This window comes from Schistocerca gregaria, chromosome 8 (genome assembly GCF_023897955.1).
Source record: "Schistocerca gregaria isolate iqSchGreg1 chromosome 8, iqSchGreg1.2, whole genome shotgun sequence".
Lineage (NCBI taxonomy): Eukaryota > Metazoa > Arthropoda > Insecta > Orthoptera > Acrididae > Schistocerca > Schistocerca gregaria.
Window position 1 is genome coordinate 424,512,094 of NC_064927.1, and position 6,000 is coordinate 424,518,093.

Here is a 6,000-nt window from a genome sequence, read left to right on the forward strand (position 1 = left end):
GGGTCGAGCAAAATCAATGGCTGGCAAAAAAACAGGACTTCTAGCTCGTATCAAAGCAGTAGCCCCTGAGGTGAAATGGACTCTCTGTTGTATCCATCGTGAAGCCTTAGTAGCGAAAAGATTGCCTGGACCTTTGCAAAAGATACTCAACGAAGTATTCAAATCATCAATTACATTAAAACACAACATCTGCAATCCAGATTATTTTCTTTGTTGTGTAAAGAGGTCGGCAGTGAGCATGAGCAACTTCTTATTCATACGGAAGTAAGACGGCTTTCTCGAGGTAGGATCTTGTCAAGATTTTTTGAACTTAGAGACGAGGTTCGTGTCTTCCTTCTTGACACAAAGTACGCGGATTTTTGGCTTTGCACAGTTGCGTACTTAGCTGATGTGTTTGAACACTTGAATGTGTTAAACTCGAGTTTACAAGGGAAAAATGTAGACATGTTCAAAGCTAAGGATAAGATTAGTGCTATGGTCAAAAAGTGTCAGATCTGGGCGTCAAGGATAGAAAACGAGTCACAAACTAACTTTTCTACTTCAAAACAATTCTTGGAGTCATCAGAGGAGAGTTTGCCTGACCAGATCAAGATCAATGTAGCTGAGCATCTATGCAGCCTAGCCATCACTTTTAGAGAGTATTTCCCTGAACCTGACCCCGATGACAGATGGATTCGAAATCCATTCAGCTGTTAAGAAATAGACAAAATCCAAGGCCTCACTGAAGAAGAGCAAGATCAACTTGTGGATCTGTCCAGCTGTAATACGATGATAAACATTTTCATCGGTGATATAATTACAGACGTCTGGGCATCAGAACGCAAGGACTACAGGGAACTTGGAGATAAGGCAATGAGAAAGATCCTTCCATTTGCAACCACATATCGATGTGAGCAAGCTTTTTCTTCCATGCGTTTCATGAAAAACAAATATAGGAATCGGATCGACATGCAGTCGCATTTCAGGTTGAAAGTTTCAAGTTTGGAACCTAATATTTCAGAAATAATGGACTCAAAGGTCAGATTGAACTCATCTCACTAAGAACTGAAAATTAAAACTAACTGTATACTGATGGAGTACTCTGCTGCAACTGTATTTTTTTCAAATAAATAATACCTTGCATGAAATTAGTGTTTTTTATTTTTCACACTTGTCTACTCAATTGAATCTCAAGTGTAGATCAATACACTCAGTTTTAATTTTTTGTTGTCAGTTACCGTTCATACTCAATTTTTATTTTTTTGGTCTAGGGGTAGCGTCTTTGATTCATAATCAAAACGTCTTCGGTCCCGAGTTCGATCCCTGCCACTCCCTAAATTTTGATAAATAATCAGCATTGGCGGCCGAAGACTTCCGGCATAAGAAGTCAGCCTGATTCTGCCAACGGCCTTGTCAAAGAGGGTGGAGGAGAGGATAGAGGTTCAGGGCACTCTCTTGTCCTAGGGGTGGGAAATTGCCCCTAAAGGCGGAAGAATCAGCAATGATCAACGACATGAGGATGCAGAAGGCAATGGAAACCACTGCATTAAAGACATGTAACGTGTATCCACAGGACATGTGGCCTGTAGTTGAAGAAGTGTCATGACGATCTCTCCATTGGCAAAAGATTCCGGAATAGTCCCCCATTCGGATCTCCGGGAGGGGACTGCCAAGGGGGAGGTTACCATGAGAAAAAGATTGAATAATCAACGAAAGGATAATGTTCTACGAGTTAGGGCGTGGAATGTCAGAAGCTTGAACATGGTAGGGAAACTAGAAAATCTGAAAAGGGAAATGCAAAGGCTTAATCTAGATATAGTAAGGGCCAGTGAAGTGAAGTGGAAGGAAGACAAGGATTTCTGGTCAGATGAGTATGGGGTAATACCAACAGCAGCAGAAAATGGTATAACAGGTGTAGGATTCGTTATGAATAGGAAGGTAGGGCAGAGGGTGTGTTACTTTGAACAGTTCAGTGACCGGGTTGTTCTAATCAGAATCGACAGCAGACCAACACCGACAACGATAGTTCAGGTATACATGCTGACATCGCAAGCTGCAGATGAACAGATAGAGAAAGTGTATGAGGATATTGAGAGGGTAATGCAGTATGTAAAAGGGGACGAAAATCTAATAGTCATGGGCGACTGGAATGCAGTTGTAGGGGAAGGAGTAGAAGAAAACGTTACAGGAGAATATGGGCTTGAGACAAGGAATGAAAGAGGAGAAAGACTAATTGAGTTCTGTAACAAGTTTCAGCTAGTAATGGCGAATACCCTGTTCAAGAATCACAAGAGGAGGAGGTATACTTGGAAAAGGCCGGGAGATACGGGAAGATTTCAATTAGATTACATCACGGTCAGACAGAGATTCCGAAATCAGATACTGGATTGTAAGGCGTACCCAGGAGCAAATATAGATTCAGATCACAATATAGTAGTGATGAAGAGTAATCTGAAGTTCAATGCATTAGTTAGGAAGAATCAATACGCAAAGAAGTGGGATACGGAAGTTCTAAGGAATGACGAGATACGTTTGAAGTTCTCTAACGCTATAGATACAGCCATAAGGAATAGCGCAGTAGGCAACACAGTTGAAGAGGAATGGACGTCTCCAAAAAGGGCCATAACAGAAGTTGGGAAGGAAAACATAGGTACAAAGAAGGTAGTTGCGAACAAACCATGGGTAACAGAAGAAATACTTCACTTGATTGATGAAAGGAGGAAGTACAAACATGTTCCGGGAAAATCAGGAATACAGAAATACAAGTCGCTGAGCAATGAAATAAATAGGAAGTGCAGGGAAGCTAAGACGAAATGGCTGCAGGAAAAATGTGAAGACATCGAAAAAGATATGATTGTCGGAAGGACAGGCTCTGCATACAGGAAAGTCAATACAACCTTTGGTGACATTAAAAGCAAAGGTGGTAACATTAAGAGTGCAACGGGAATTCAACTGTTAAATGCAGAGGAGAGATCAGATAGGTGGAAAGAATACATTGAAAGCCTCTATGAGGGTGAAGATTTGTCTGATGTGATAGAAGAAGAAACAGGAGTCGATTTAGAAGAGATAGGGGATCCAGTATTAGAATCGGAATTTAAAAGAGCTTTGGAGGACTTACGGTAAAATAAGGCAGAAGGGATAGATAACATTCCATCAGAATTTCTAAAATCATTAGAGGAAGTGGCAACAAAACGACTATTCACGTTGGTGTGTAGAATATATGAGTCTGGCGACATACCATCTGACTTTCGGAAAAGCATCATCCACACAATTCCGAAGACGGCAAGAGCTGACAAGTGCGATAATTATCGCACAATCAGCTTAACAGCTCATGCATCGAAGCTGCTTACAAGAATAATATACAGAAGAATGGAAAAGAAAAGTGCGAATGCGCTAGGTGACGATCAGTTTGGCTTTAGGAAAAGTAAAGGCACGAGAGAGGCAATTCGGACGTTACGGCTAATAATGGAAGCAAGGCTAAAGAAAAATCAAGACACATTCATAGGATTTGTCAACCTGGAAAAAGCGTTCGACAATATAAAATGGTGCAAGCTGTTCAAGATTCTGAAAAAAAGTAGGGGTAAGCTATAGGGAGAGACGGTTCATATACAGTATGTGCAACAACCAAGAGGGAATAATAAGAGTGGAGGATCAAGAACGAAGTGCTCGTATTAAGAAGGGCGTAAGATAAGGCTGTAGCCTTTCGCCCCTTCTCTTCAATCTGTGCATCGAGGAAGCAATGATGGAAATAAAAGAAAGGTTCAGGAGTGGATTTAAAATACAAGGTGAAAGGATATCAATGATACGATTCGCTGATGACATTGCTATCCTGAGTGAAAGTGAAGAAGAATTAAATGATCTGCTGAACGGAATGAACAGTCTAATGAGTACACAATATGGTTTGAGAGTAAATTGGAGAAAGACGAAGGTAATGAGAAGTAGTAGAAATGAGAACAGCGAGAAACTTAACATCAGGATTGATGGTCACGAAGTCAATGAAGTTAAGGAATTCTGCTACCTAGGCAGTAAAATAACCAATGACGGACGGAGCAAGGAGGACATCAAAAGCAGACTCGCTATGGCAAAAAAGGCATTTCTGGCCAAGAGAAGTCTACTAATATGAAATACCGGCCTTAATTTGAGGAAGAAATTTCTGAGGATGTACGTCTGGAGTACAACATTGTATGGTAGTGAAACATGGACTGTGGGAAAACCGGAACAGAAGAGAATCGAAGCATTTGAGATGTGGTGCTATAGACGAATGTTGAAAATTAGGTGGACTGATAAGGTAAGGAATGAGGAGGCTCTACGCAGAATCGGAGAGGAAAGGAATATGTGGAAAGCACTGATAAGGAGAAGGGACAGGATGATGGGACATCTGCTAAGACATGAGGGAATGACTTCCATGGTACTAGAGGGAGCTGTAGAGGGCAAAAACTGTAGAAGAAGACAGAGATTGGAATACGTCAAGTAAATAATTGAGGATGTAGGTTGCAAGTGCTACTCTGAGATGAAGAGGTTAGCACAGGAAAGGTATTTGTGGCGGGCCGCATCAAACCAGTCAGTAGACTGATGCCAAAAAAAAAAAAAAAAAAAAAAAAAAAGGCGTTGGTTATACTAAACACGCAGATTTGAAGACAAAGATTTGGAGCAATAATCAAAAATTTAACAATAACAATGATAGCTAAATTGGAAAAGTTTTAAGCTCAATATTTTTTGATAATGAATATCTCAATGTTGTTTCTAAGTACCAAAAATAGGAAAGGTATAAAATAACTTTAATTTCGCTTTTTTAGGTACCTGATACTGTGATATGACAAGGTACCAATCATGCTCGATGAAGGAGTTCTCGATAAAATTTAGTTGGGAACCCACGCCTTAGAATGTACTCAGTAACTTATTCCTTCTTTTGGTCAAGCTGTGTCACATTTCTCTTTTTTCTGCATATCTCCTCCTTAGTTATTCGGTTTACCCGTTACATTATTTGGAAATAAAATGTGGGTTGTCTGGAATGTGAAGATGATACTACAAGTGCCAGAAATTGAAAGGATAAACAATGTATGACATGAGGAAGAGCTGAGATGAGTGGATGTCGAGAAACATTTATAGACCTCACTCAGAAGACGTGGCAGATTAGGAAGCCGTCGGCTTTGGGAATAGTGAACCTGATACTAGAAGTACTTGAGTGGAAAGAGTAGAGGAAGCAAAAGATTAGAATATTTAAAACAAATTAGAGTGCATAATAGGTGTAGTGGCTAGAGATGAAAAGGTGGGAAAAGACAGAGGACAATATCAAATTCAGTCGAAAGATTGATTACTTAAAGAGGTGTATCACTCGTTGGGCTGTGTACCATTAAGCCCATTTCACATATAGTAAGTTTCTGCATTAATTTGCTAGGAGGAGTACTTGTTCGTCCTCTAGGTGGGAGTGTGAATGCCTGGCTTGTGTATCTTGCAAAGCAGCCTCACAGTACAAAGTTTGCTGCAAATTGTATCATGGTAAAATAACAGCTTTGAGTCCATATGTTGGAATAACGGGGTACTTTCTCGGAACATCAGGACGGCTGTTTCCTATTTGCATCGATAAAAACAATAATGGTTCCTTTACTCCACAGTGGAGACATCTGCGACAACAAAAAGGCACTTTGACGTTATTTTCCAGTCTATCTGGTACCTAGCATGGCCACACTTGCGCTGAGGCGCCACCTTCGAGGGGGTGACGTCAAGGCGCCAATACAACTTCTGACCGGCCAGTGCAGGTAACATTCTGAGAACACGACAAGGGGAATACCACACAAACCATCACAAGAAAACATTGAAAGGTCCGTCCGTCCAGACAGTCAACAGAAGCTGTTTGGAAGCTGTTGCGCGAGCCCGTAAGCAAGCTCACAGCGAATCTTACACCATATGGGCTGCGATTTACTATTTTTGGACTTCCTTACGCCTTGTGGGGCTGAGGGATTCTACATTTTCACTACTTTCTATGTGGTTTACTGTTCTAACAGTTCCGTATTTTGTCTT